The sequence below is a fragment of the Lathyrus oleraceus genome, chromosome 6, assembly GCF_024323335.1.
Source record: "Lathyrus oleraceus cultivar Zhongwan6 chromosome 6, CAAS_Psat_ZW6_1.0, whole genome shotgun sequence".
NCBI lineage: Eukaryota > Viridiplantae > Streptophyta > Magnoliopsida > Fabales > Fabaceae > Lathyrus > Lathyrus oleraceus.
Genome location: NC_066584.1, coordinates 443639654 through 443653159, shown reverse-complemented (window position 1 = coordinate 443653159; position 13506 = coordinate 443639654). Strand labels below are relative to the sequence as shown.

Below are 13506 nucleotides of genomic sequence, written 5' to 3'. Positions count from 1 at the left end.
TTTCGGAGTGATACCCTAATGCACAAAATTGTATTTTGATGAATTGATGTTGTTTTTAGGTTTTGTGAAAAGAGTGGTTGATTTGGATTGGATTACTACACAAATGCACAACCCTAATAGTATTTTTATTATTTTTTAAGTTTTGATTGGAAAAATGCCGCTTGACGTTGGATCAGGGGTTTGCTTGTTATTTTGAAATGGTGACGATCATAACTCTTAAGGTTGGCTAACAAGCATCAACAAACAAAGGAAAGCGAGGAAAAAGGTACACCAAAGTGGGGAGGGGGATACATGAAAAATACAAGGGAATAATGCGAGAAATAAAGGGTCTCGTTGTAAGGTATCCCAAGAGAAAGCCTTGTGTGCGTATTGTGTCCTAAGCTAAGAAAGGGATAATGGAATTACAAAAAATATCTCCCTAGGTTAGTGCCATGAATGCTCTCTTGTAATAAAATATTACAAGTATATGATGCTCCAAATTATACATAGGTCAATCATAAAAGTCTAAGGTCCAAGCATGGGTCCTAACAAGTCCTCTAAGTCTCTTCATTAAGTATTACAAAGAAGATTAAGTATTTTTTGACATGAAATTAACTTGCAAGAAAGTAGAATTTAGAAGTTAGAATTTCATAATGTAAATGTTAGAGATTAGGTTAAAAGAACAATCACTTAAGGACCATCTATCAACAAACCAAAGGACCTAAAGATATGCTTCACCTCGGGATAACCTATCATCAATTCAAAGTGCCAAGAATGATCAATTGGTCATTTATCAACAAGTTTGAATTGAAGAAGATTGAATCAACCAAAGGATATTCATCTATGGATGATTTGAGATGAAGAAGATTAATCAACCAAGCAATCACAAAAGATGAATAAGAGTTGGAATAAAAAGAAATAGAAGTTATTGGTTAGAGGTTAATTTGCATTGAAGAAATTAAGGTGCAAGCAATAAAGAAAATTAAAATCAAATTATAATGCAAATAATCTAATTATTATACTAAAAATGAAATAAAAATAAAATTGAAAAATAAAAATAAAAATAAAAATAAAATTGAATTAAAATGCAACTAATCAAATTATACTACTAATAAAATGAAATTAATTGCAAAATAAAGAAAAATAAAAATAATTGATTAAAATAATAGAAATAAAATCAAGAGTTGAATTATGTTGGAAAAAATATAATTAAAATTAAAACAATAAAAAAAAATCAAAATAAACAAACTAGGGGGCAAACTGGACAAGGAGGTCCAGATAGCACTTGGATCAAGCCCATGGCGCTAAGGCCCATTACCAAAGTCAATGTTTGACTAAAAGCCAAGAGCAACCCTCATCTCATCAGATCCGTTGGATCTGATCCAAAGGCTCACACGTATTGTTAAAAGGACTCACGATAGCCATCTGATCTGAATACTAAATAAAGTATGTTAAACACGTGGCCCCGATTGCATGGACTAACACGTGCTAAGTCAAACATGATGCACCATGTTCTATCACCCATATCACATGAAACAACCAACCAGAATATGACAAATGAAAAAGAAATATTTAAATGAAATGAAAATAGAGGGAGAGAGAATATGCTTCACGACGAAGAAATTTCATCTTCTTCCTTAAGACATGAACATTGAACTTCTACATCTCAAGGTTTCATTGCACAATTGTATGCTCATTGCACTCAACCTGGATCGTGGATGTGTGCTCCATGCTCAGGTTCATTAATTGAACCTGATTGGCTCACAAGTGAAGAACACGAAACCATATTTCAAAAATAAAATAACGATGAAGTAGTTATAGATGATCAAAGGTTAGGGGAAACGTTCAACACACAACCACGAGTAGACTGGTAACTAGTTTGAATTGAATTGAGCACACTTTCTACCTTGCCAAATGAAATTCTGGTATCAGATATAAGATGTCGAAGGTAATGTCACGACACTAATATATGTTAATACACAATGGATAATAAAACAGAATTGAAAAGCAAATCACACAAGCAATTGTTAACCCAGTTCGGTGCAACTCACCTACGTCTGGGGGCTACCAAGCCAGGAAGGAAATTCACTATAATAGAATTAGTTCAAAGACTATCCGTACACTTCACCAAGTTACAGTCTTTCTCACCTAATCTCTACCCGTGCAATTTCTACCTAAGCACTCTTAGATATGAGAACCCACTCACTTCCCTTACAATCACAAACACGTGATCTTAAACAACAATCCCTTGTGAAAAGAAAATACTTTTCAATTATAATATTCTTGATTTTACTTCACAGTTTCAATCAAGAAGACACACTCTTGATCTTGCTTCAAAGCTTTGATCAAGAAGACAAATCAGTCCAATTCAATCATCTATGGATGACTTGAATGACCTACAGACACAAACCCTAGCTCTCTCTCTAAATTTCGCTCAGTCTTGGTTGTGTGTTCAAACAGGTTTTCTGAGTCCCTTTTTATAGAAACATTGGACAGCTTGAAAACCCTAGATATATTTTCCAATCAAATCTTTTCATATCAGCTGTAAAGATCTCCTTGGAAAATAAACAAATCTGGTTGATATCCCTGATAGAATGCGCCAGCTAGCCATATCTTCAATCAACCAATGATTGCCACCAATTGTGCAATCACAAAACACCAGACATTCATACTGAATGTTCTGTGTACAAGATGTCATGACATCGGGTTTGACATCTGGAAAAATCCTGCATAATCTAGTTTCCTTTTATAGCAGGTACATGATCACACTAAAATTCACCGTATTTCTGACTCCGATTTCGCATGCATTCTTAGCTTTTATTGTTGTTTTGCTTTGTTATTTCTTTGTTTTCTTATGTTTTCAGGTTTTTTTAATAATCGGAGCTTGAATCGGGAAAAGGAGCGAAAAAGGAGTGAAAACGGGCGAAAACCTAGAAATTCAGCGTTTTGCACTTACGGCACCCACCGTGGCGGGCGCCATGGGGTTAGCCATGACGTGGCCACGTCTCAAGACCACTCCTCAACCGTCAAGACCCACGATCCCCACTCCATCATCCCCTGTAGGGACCATGGCGGGCGCCATAGGCCTGTGGCGGGCGCCACAAGGCCAAAATCAGTAACCTCCACTTTTTAGTGGAGGGGCGTCCCTGTCATTTCATGCTTTCAGTTTTTACTATAAATAGGACCTTAGATTTTCGTTTTTCTTCATCCAGAATTAGAATTCTCTAGGCATATATCAGTTATAAAGCAGTTGCCATTCCACATCGGGGTGCCTCTGCAATCGAGTGATCGAGTCTGTAATCTGTCTGTGGTTCGAGTTTTTGGAGCACTCTGGAGGAAGTTAATCCTGCCGCCATTTTAATTCAAGTTCGTATTTTACTTTTATTTATTTCCTGCACTCGCACATTTACGTTGTTTATTTCCTGCACTCGCACATTTACGTTGTTTATTTCCTGCACTCGCACATTTACGTTGTTTATTTCCTGCACTCGCACATTTACGTTGTTTATTTCCTGCACTCGCTTTAAATTACTTTTATGAAAAACTATAAAAAGAATATTTACTTTATCATGTCTAACTAATTCTATAAAGGTTAGAATGTAAGGATCGTAATTAAACCAGTAATCAGTATAATTGTTCGTGGAAACACCTAAGGGCTATTTTATCTTTCAATTCAAGTAATTGTTTTTAACTATTTCAAAAACAGCCAAAAGCGCTTTGTCTAGTTTATTAGGAGATTTTAGATTAAAAAGAAAAGAGATTTTAAAACGATTTTCGGACGCGTTAGGAAGTTTAAACTCTGGTTCGTAAGAACCTCTTTTTGCTAAGAAGTCCAGGTTAAAATACTTTTCAACTTAGTTAAGATACTATATTTCTTAAAAATAGGTTTACTACTCTAACGCAGTACGCACCTTTTTATCCGTGACAATAGGAGGGGTTGATTAGAGAGTACAACTCGGTTCTGAATACGCGAAAGCGACAGTTCCTGTTAAATTAGTTCTTTTCAAAGGAGAAAACATTGCCCATAAGTAGTTCCACTAACAAGTACTGGATTATCATTGATTGCGTGAATTACATTCGAGCCTGTCTTTATTTATTATTTAAAATTATAATTTTATTTACCATTGCACCCTTATTAAAACCCTTAAAAATAGTTGCCTTAGATACACACCATAACAACAGGTTTGATAGATTGACACTTGGTCTCTGTGGATTCGATAATCTTTTATATTACTTTGACGTGATTCGTACACTTGCGAAAAACACGCATCAAGTTTTTGGCGCCGTTGCCGGGGACCAATTTCGTCAAATTTCATTACCCTGTAGTTATACCGTTTAGACTAAGGTTGTTACCCACCGGTCAATGCGAAAGACTCGCAGTGCCGGAAGTTTAGTAGACCCTCTAGCTGAACCTGAACGTTACGCTCGCGCACGTTTATTTTTCCATAGGAATAGGATAGCTATGGCCGAAGAACAAAACCGAAGACCTCTTAAGGACTTCGCCCAACCATCAAACGAGGAACCTAGTTCCATTATAGTAAACCCCGTTATCCCAGCCAATAATTTTGAACTTAAACCATCCCTGCTGCAATTAGTGCAACAGAGACAATTCTCAGGTCTCGCTACTGATAACCCAAACCAACATTTAAAAAACTTTCTTCAGTTAGCAGACACCTTTAAAACCAATGGAGCTTCTCCTGAGGCGATACGCTTAAGATTATTTCCCTTTTCCCTCAGAGATAAAGCTCTATCATGGTTAGATTCCCTTCCACCCAATTCAATAACAACTTGGGATGACCTTAGGAAAGTTTTTCTTGCTAGATATTTTCCCCCAAGTAAGACCGCTCTTCTTCGAAACCTTATAACTAGATTTACCCAACTCCAAGGAGAGTCGTTGTTCGAAGCCTGGGAGAGATATAAAGAACTATTAAGAGCATGCCCACACCATGGCTTAGAGAATTGGCTAATCATCCAAACCTTCTATAATGGACTTCATTATAACACTAAGATGACCATCGACGCTGCCGCTGGTGGCGCACTGATGAATAAACCTTACCCTGAAGCTAGTGCCCTTATCGAGGATATGGCCCAAAACCATCAATCATGGGGAGTAGAACGAGCGACAGTGGAAAAGAAGGAAGCCCAAGGAGGAATACATGAGCTAAGCTCTATAGACATGATGCAGGCTAAAATGGACGCGTTGGCCCTTAGAGTCGAACATATGTGTACAACTCCGAATACTGTAGCCGCAGTTTCGCCGAATTGTGAGATATGTGGAACGCAAGGACACCAATCCGCCGAATGCAATCTGTTAAATGAAACCAACACTGAGCAAGTGAACTATACCCAAGGGAACCCATTTTCTAACACATATAACCCTGGATGGAGGAATCACCCAAACTTCTCCTACAAAAATAATAACCCTATTCAAAATACCGCACCTCCGAGACAACAAGGTTACCAAGCCCCTAGAACAAATCAACCTATGCAACCTGTACCGCCAAACCCGAGCTTTGAAGAAATTGTAAAAGATTTCATCGTTGCTCAAAAACAGAAAAACAAAGAGTTCATGAACCAGGTGCGGACTAAGGTTTAACAAAGGAACCCCAAGTCATGAATCCATATGAATATTTGTCAGTTACAACAACTACATGTCGGTTGAAAATTCCTTCAAGTGAATATATTCTGGGTGAGGTCTTCGTATCGACCCCCACGAGAACTACATCTCGGGGACCCGTAATACGCAACCATCGACAACGGGTTCTAGACACGGTTCTCAAAGTCATGGATCCTAAAGAATATTTGTCGCTTATGGAAACTATATGACGGGCGTAAACTCCTTCAAGAGAATCTATTCTAAGTAAGGTTCTCATAGCGACCCCTACGAGAATTACATCTCGGGGACCCATACTACGCAACCACCGCCTTAGTAGGCCAAAGGGTTAAAGGTTCTACAAAGGTTCTTAGAATAAATGATCCTCATAAAAACATTGAAGCTTATGGCAATTACATGTCGGGCGACAATATTTTCAAAGGATATACTCTAAGTGAGGTTCTCGTGCCGACCCTTACAAGAATTACATCTCGGAGACCCGCACTACCCAACCATCGTCCTATCTTATGTTTGCACTCTAGACTCGGGTAAAGAGTTTTTTCCTCAAGGTTTATTGTAGTCGAAGTATCCATTTAATACCACATCATAATAGCCACATAACATATATCAAATGAAAATTCAAAGCAAAAGAAATGAATAAAGCAAGTAATGCAAAAAGATAAACACTCAAACATGCGAGGAAGCAACCTAGAGTGAGCTTGACTTGCTTAGGGAAGGGTCCCCAACAGAGTCGCCAACTGTCGTTACGGGGAAAATACAGAGTCGCCGTCAGATTTTCTTTATTCCTAAGGAAAGGTAAAATATTGAGAAAACCCCAAAATAATGGTCATCGCAGCATGAGCGGATTCGGAAGTCGGTTATGCAAGGGGAAGGTATTAGCACCCATTGCATCCTTCGCACTTGAAGTGAACCATCTAGGATGTTTACGCTTGAATGTGTGTCATTATCTAAATGTTTACTTGCTAAGGGTTTATGGAGTGGAGGTGAAATTTTTTATTAGTGTGCTCGTCAAAGATTTGGCCCCTCGTGTCTAGATATCCTCATTCGTGCAATAAGGAAGTCAGAGCCTCGTAGTTCATGGTAAAAAATGATTGTGTGTTGGTTGTTTTTACCTTGAAAAATGATTTTCGGAGTGATACCCTAATGCACAAAATTGTATTTTGATGAATTGATGTTGTTTTTAGGTTTTGTGAAAAGAGTGGTTGATTTGGATTGGATTACTACACAGATGCACAACCCTAATAGTATTTTTATTATTTTTTAAGTTTTGATTGGAAAAATGCCGCTTGACGTTGGATCAGGGGTTTGCTTGTTATTTTGAAATGGTGACGATCATAACTCTTAAGGTTGGCTAACAAGCATCAACAAACAAAGGAAAGCGAGGAAAAAGGTACACCAAAGTGGGGAGGGGGATACATGAAAAATACAAGGGAATAATGCGAGAAATAAAGGGTCTCGTTGTAAGGTATCCCAAGAGAAAGCCTTGTGTGCGTATTGTGTCCTAAGCTAAGAAAGGGATAATGGAATTACAAAAAATATCTCCCTAGGTTAGTGCCATGAATGCTCTCTTGTAATAAAATATTACAAGTATATGATGCTCCAAATTATACATAGGTCAATCATAAAAGTCTAAGGTCCAAGCATGGGTCCTAACAAGTCCTCTAAGTCTCTTCATTAAGTATTACAAAGAAGATTAAGTATTTTTTGACATGAAATTAACTTGCAAGAAAGTAGAATTTAGAAGTTAGAATTTCATAATGTAAATGTTAGAGATTAGGTTAAAAGAACAATCACTTAAGGACCATCTATCAACAAACCAAAGGACCTAAAGATATGCTTCACCTCGGGATAACCTATCATCAATTCAAAGTGCCAAGAATGATCAATTGGTCATTTATCAACAAGTTTGAATTGAAGAAGATTGAATCAACCAAAGGATATTCATCTATGGATGATTTGAGATGAAGAAGATTAATCAACCAAGCAATCACAAAAGATGAATAAGAGTTGGAATAAAAAGAAATAGAAGTTATTGGTTAGAGGTTAATTTGCATTGAAGAAATTAAGGTGCAAGCAATAAAGAAAATTAAAATCAAATTATAATGCAAATAATCTAATTATTATACTAAAAATGAAATAAAAATAAAATTGAAAAATAAAAATAAAAATAAAAATAAAATTGAATTAAAATGCAACTAATCAAATTATACTACTAATAAAATGAAATTAATTGCAAAATAAAGAAAAATAAAAATAATTGATTAAAATAATAGAAATAAAATCAAGAGTTGAATTATGTTGGAAAAAATATAATTAAAATTAAAACAATAAAAAAAAATCAAAATAAACAAACTAGGGGGCAAACTGGACAAGGAGGTCCAGATAGCACTTGGATCAAGCCCATGGCGCTAAGGCCCATTACCAAAGTCAATGTTTGACTAAAAGCCAAGAGCAACCCTCATCTCATCAGATCCGTTGGATCTGATCCAAAGGCTCACACGTATTGTTAAAAGGACTCACGATAGCCATCTGATCTGAATACTAAATAAAGTATGTTAAACACGTGGCCCCGATTGCATGGACTAACACGTGCTAAGTCAAACATGATGCACCATGTTCTATCACCCATATCACATGAAACAACCAACCAGAATATGACAAATGAAAAAGAAATATTTAAATGAAATGAAAATAGAGGGAGAGAGAATATGCTTCACGACGAAGAAATTTCATCTTCTTCCTTAAGACATGAACATTGAACTTCTACATCTCAAGGTTTCATTGCACAATTGTATGCTCATTGCACTCAACCTGGATCGTGGATGTGTGCTCCATGCTCAGGTTCATTAATTGAACCTGATTGGCTCACAAGTGAAGAACACGAAACCATATTTCAAAAATAAAATAACGATGAAGTAGTTATAGATGATCAAAGGTTAGGGGAAACGTTCAACACACAACCACGAGTAGACTGGTAACTAGTTTGAATTGAATTGAGCACACTTTCTACCTTGCCAAATGAAATTCTGGTATCAGATATAAGATGTCGAAGGTAATGTCACGACACTAATATATGTTAATACACAATGGATAATAAAACAGAATTGAAAAGCAAATCACACAAGCAATTGTTAACCCAGTTCGGTGCAACTCACCTACGTCTGGGGGCTACCAAGCCAGGAAGGAAATTCACTATAATAGAATTAGTTCAAAGACTATCCGTACACTTCACCAAGTTACAGTCTTTCTCACCTAATCTCTACCCGTGCAATTTCTACCTAAGCACTCTTAGATATGAGAACCCACTCACTTCCCTTACAATCACAAACACGTGATCTTAAACAACAATCCCTTGTGAAAAGAAAATACTTTTCAATTATAATATTCTTGATTTTACTTCACAGTTTCAATCAAGAAGACACACTCTTGATCTTGCTTCAAAGCTTTGATCAAGAAGACAAATCAGTCCAATTCAATCATCTATGGATGACTTGAATGACCTACAGACACAAACCCTAGCTCTCTCTCTAAATTTCGCTCAGTCTTGGTTGTGTGTTCAAACAGGTTTTCTGAGTCCCTTTTTATAGAAACATTGGACAGCTTGAAAACCCTAGATATATTTTCCAATCAAATCTTTTCATATCAGCTGTAAAGATCTCCTTGGAAAATAAACAAATCTGGTTGATATCCCTGATAGAATGCGCCAGCTAGCCATATCTTCAATCAACCAATGATTGCCACCAATTGTGCAATCACAAAACACCAGACATTCATACTGAATGTTCTGTGTACAAGATGTCATGACATCGGGTTTGACATCTGGAAAAATCCTGCATAATCTAGTTTCCTTTTATAGCAGGTACATGATCACACTAAAATTCACCGTATTTCTGACTCCGATTTCGCATGCATTCTTAGCTTTTATTGTTGTTTTGCTTTGTTATTTCTTTGTTTTCTTATGTTTTCAGGTTTTTTTAATAATCGGAGCTTGAATCGGGAAAAGGAGCGAAAAAGGAGTGAAAACGGGCGAAAACCTAGAAATTCAGCGTTTTGCACTTACGGCACCCACCGTGGCGGGCGCCATGGGGTTAGCCATGACGTGGCCACGTCTCAAGACCACTCCTCAACCGTCAAGACCCACGATCCCCACTCCATCATCCCCTGTAGGGACCATGGCGGGCGCCATAGGCCTGTGGCGGGCGCCACAAGGCCAAAATCAGTAACCTCCACTTTTTAGTGGAGGGGCGTCCCTGTCATTTCATGCTTTCAGTTTTTACTATAAATAGGACCTTAGATTTTCGTTTTTCTTCATCCAGAATTAGAATTCTCTAGGCATATATCAGTTATAAAGCAGTTGCCATTCCACATCGGGGTGCCTCTGCAATCGAGTGATCGAGTCTGTAATCTGTCTGTGGTTCGAGTTTTTGGAGCACTCTGGAGGAAGTTAATCCTGCCGCCATTTTAATTCAAGTTCGTATTTTACTTTTATTTATTTCCTGCACTCGCACATTTACGTTGTTTATTTCCTGCACTCGCACATTTACGTTGTTTATTTCCTGCACTCGCACATTTACGTTGTTTATTTCCTGCACTCGCACATTTACGTTGTTTATTTCCTGCACTCGCTTTAAATTACTTTTATGAAAAACTATAAAAAGAATATTTACTTTATCATGTCTAACTAATTCTATAAAGGTTAGAATGTAAGGATCGTAATTAAACCAGTAATCAGTATAATTGTTCGTGGAAACACCTAAGGGCTATTTTATCTTTCAATTCAAGTAATTGTTTTTAACTATTTCAAAAACAGCCAAAAGCGCTTTGTCTAGTTTATTAGGAGATTTTAGATTAAAAAGAAAAGAGATTTTAAAACGATTTTCGGACGCGTTAGGAAGTTTAAACTCTGGTTCGTAAGAACCTCTTTTTGCTAAGAAGTCCAGGTTAAAATACTTTTCAACTTAGTTAAGATACTATATTTCTTAAAAATAGGTTTACTACTCTAACGCAGTACGCACCTTTTTATCCGTGACAATAGGAGGGGTTGATTAGAGAGTACAACTCGGTTCTGAATACGCGAAAGCGACAGTTCCTGTTAAATTAGTTCTTTTCAAAGGAGAAAACATTGCCCATAAGTAGTTCCACTAACAAGTACTGGATTATCATTGATTGCGTGAATTACATTCGAGCCTGTCTTTATTTATTATTTAAAATTATAATTTTATTTACCATTGCACCCTTATTAAAACCCTTAAAAATAGTTGCCTTAGATACACACCATAACAACAGGTTTGATAGATTGACACTTGGTCTCTGTGGATTCGATAATCTTTTATATTACTTTGACGTGATTCGTACACTTGCGAAAAACACGCATCAAGTTTTTGGCGCCGTTGCCGGGGACCAATTTCGTCAAATTTCATTACCCTGTAGTTATACCGTTTAGACTAAGGTTGTTACCCACCGGTCAATGCGAAAGACTCGCAGTGCCGGAAGTTTAGTAGACCCTCTAGCTGAACCTGAACGTTACGCTCGCGCACGTTTATTTTTCCATAGGAATAGGATAGCTATGGCCGAAGAACAAAACCGAAGACCTCTTAAGGACTTCGCCCAACCATCAAACGAGGAACCTAGTTCCATTATAGTAAACCCCGTTATCCCAGCCAATAATTTTGAACTTAAACCATCCCTGCTGCAATTAGTGCAACAGAGACAATTCTCAGGTCTCGCTACTGATAACCCAAACCAACATTTAAAAAACTTTCTTCAGTTAGCAGACACCTTTAAAACCAATGGAGCTTCTCCTGAGGCGATACGCTTAAGATTATTTCCCTTTTCCCTCAGAGATAAAGCTCTATCATGGTTAGATTCCCTTCCACCCAATTCAATAACAACTTGGGATGACCTTAGGAAAGTTTTTCTTGCTAGATATTTTCCCCCAAGTAAGACCGCTCTTCTTCGAAACCTTATAACTAGATTTACCCAACTCCAAGGAGAGTCGTTGTTCGAAGCCTGGGAGAGATATAAAGAACTATTAAGAGCATGCCCACACCATGGCTTAGAGAATTGGCTAATCATCCAAACCTTCTATAATGGACTTCATTATAACACTAAGATGACCATCGACGCTGCCGCTGGTGGCGCACTGATGAATAAACCTTACCCTGAAGCTAGTGCCCTTATCGAGGATATGGCCCAAAACCATCAATCATGGGGAGTAGAACGAGCGACAGTGGAAAAGAAGGAAGCCCAAGGAGGAATACATGAGCTAAGCTCTATAGACATGATGCAGGCTAAAATGGACGCGTTGGCCCTTAGAGTCGAACATATGTGTACAACTCCGAATACTGTAGCCGCAGTTTCGCCGAATTGTGAGATATGTGGAACGCAAGGACACCAATCCGCCGAATGCAATCTGTTAAATGAAACCAACACTGAGCAAGTGAACTATACCCAAGGGAACCCATTTTCTAACACATATAACCCTGGATGGAGGAATCACCCAAACTTCTCCTACAAAAATAATAACCCTATTCAAAATACCGCACCTCCGAGACAACAAGGTTACCAAGCCCCTAGAACAAATCAACCTATGCAACCTGTACCGCCAAACCCGAGCTTTGAAGAAATTGTAAAAGATTTCATCGTTGCTCAAAAACAGAAAAACAAAGAGTTCATGAACCAAAGCGTCCATGTTAACGAACTAATTACCCAGTTAGGAACCAAGGTTGATCAAATCATTACTCATAATAAGATGCTTGAAACCCAGATCTCTCAGGTAGCGTTAAACCAAGCCCCACAGACTACCCCTGGAGGACAGTTCCCTGGACAACCTCAACAAAACCCGAAAGGGCAAGCTAATGCCATTACTCTACGAAGTGGAACCGCTTATAAGGAGCCTTTAAACCCTAGATTAAGTGAGCCTGAAACTTCAAAGAGGAGTGAGGAAAAGGAACCAGAGAAGCCTGAAACCCCGGAAAGTCAAGAAAAAGGAGAAGAACCTAAAAATAAAACCTATGTACCACCACCGCCATACAAACCACCAATACCATACCCTCAAAGATTAAAGAAAACCCAAATCGATAATCAATATCAAAAATTCGTTAAGGTTATAGAAAAACTTCACGTAGAAATCCCCTATACAGAAGCCATCACCCAAATACCTTCTTATGCTAAGTTTCTCAAAGACATACTTACGAATAAACGTAGACTTGAAGATCCGAAACCCGTGGAATGTAATTCTATTTCCGAAGATAGGTTAGCAAAGAAAGATAAAGATCCCGGAAATTTTTCCATTCCTTGTATTTTAGGGAATCATGTCATCGAAAAAGCTTTTCTAGACTTAGGAGCTAGTGTGAGCTTAATGCCTTTAGCAGTTTGTGAGAGATTAAACTTAGGAGAATTACAACCTACTAAGATGTCGCTTCAATTAGCCGATAGATCCGTTAAATACCCTATAGGCATACTTGAAGACGTCCCTGTTAGGGTGGGTCAGTTGTTTATACCTACTGATTTTGTTGTCATGGACATTAAAGAAGATGACGACATACCAATCCTCCTAGGTAGACCGTTCTTATCGACTGCTGGAGCCGTAATAGATGTTAAAAAAGGAAAACTAACTTTTGAGGTAGGTGAAGAGAAGATAGAATTTATATTGTCAAAATTTCTTATGGCACCTGTGATAGGAGATTCTTGTTATGCCTTAGATATCATCGAAGAATGCATTAGGGAATTAGAACAAGAAGAAGAAAATAAATCTATAAAATTGCCATCAACCCTTATTTTGGAAGATGACAATTATAAACACCCTACATTGATGATAACCTTCACGAATGTTTATCTCTTACCCCAGATCCTATGCCTTGCCCTATGAAACCGACCGTAAAACTTAAGGAACTGCCTAAAAACCTGAGATA

The 13506-nt window shown here is 37.7% G+C and overlaps 2 non-coding genes across 2 annotated transcripts; both read right to left on the bottom strand.

The window, feature by feature from the left end:
- Positions 1–4825: 4825 nt before the first annotated feature.
- On the bottom strand, positions 4826–4932 carry LOC127099430 (small nucleolar RNA R71). Its single transcript, XR_007793933.1, has one exon. It is a non-coding gene; the product is annotated as a small nucleolar RNA R71 (small nucleolar RNA).
- Positions 4933–11543: 6611 nt separating this feature from the next.
- On the bottom strand, positions 11544–11650 carry LOC127099429 (small nucleolar RNA R71). Its single transcript, XR_007793932.1, has one exon. It is a non-coding gene; the product is annotated as a small nucleolar RNA R71 (small nucleolar RNA).
- Between the last annotated feature and the right edge of the window lie 1856 nt (positions 11651–13506).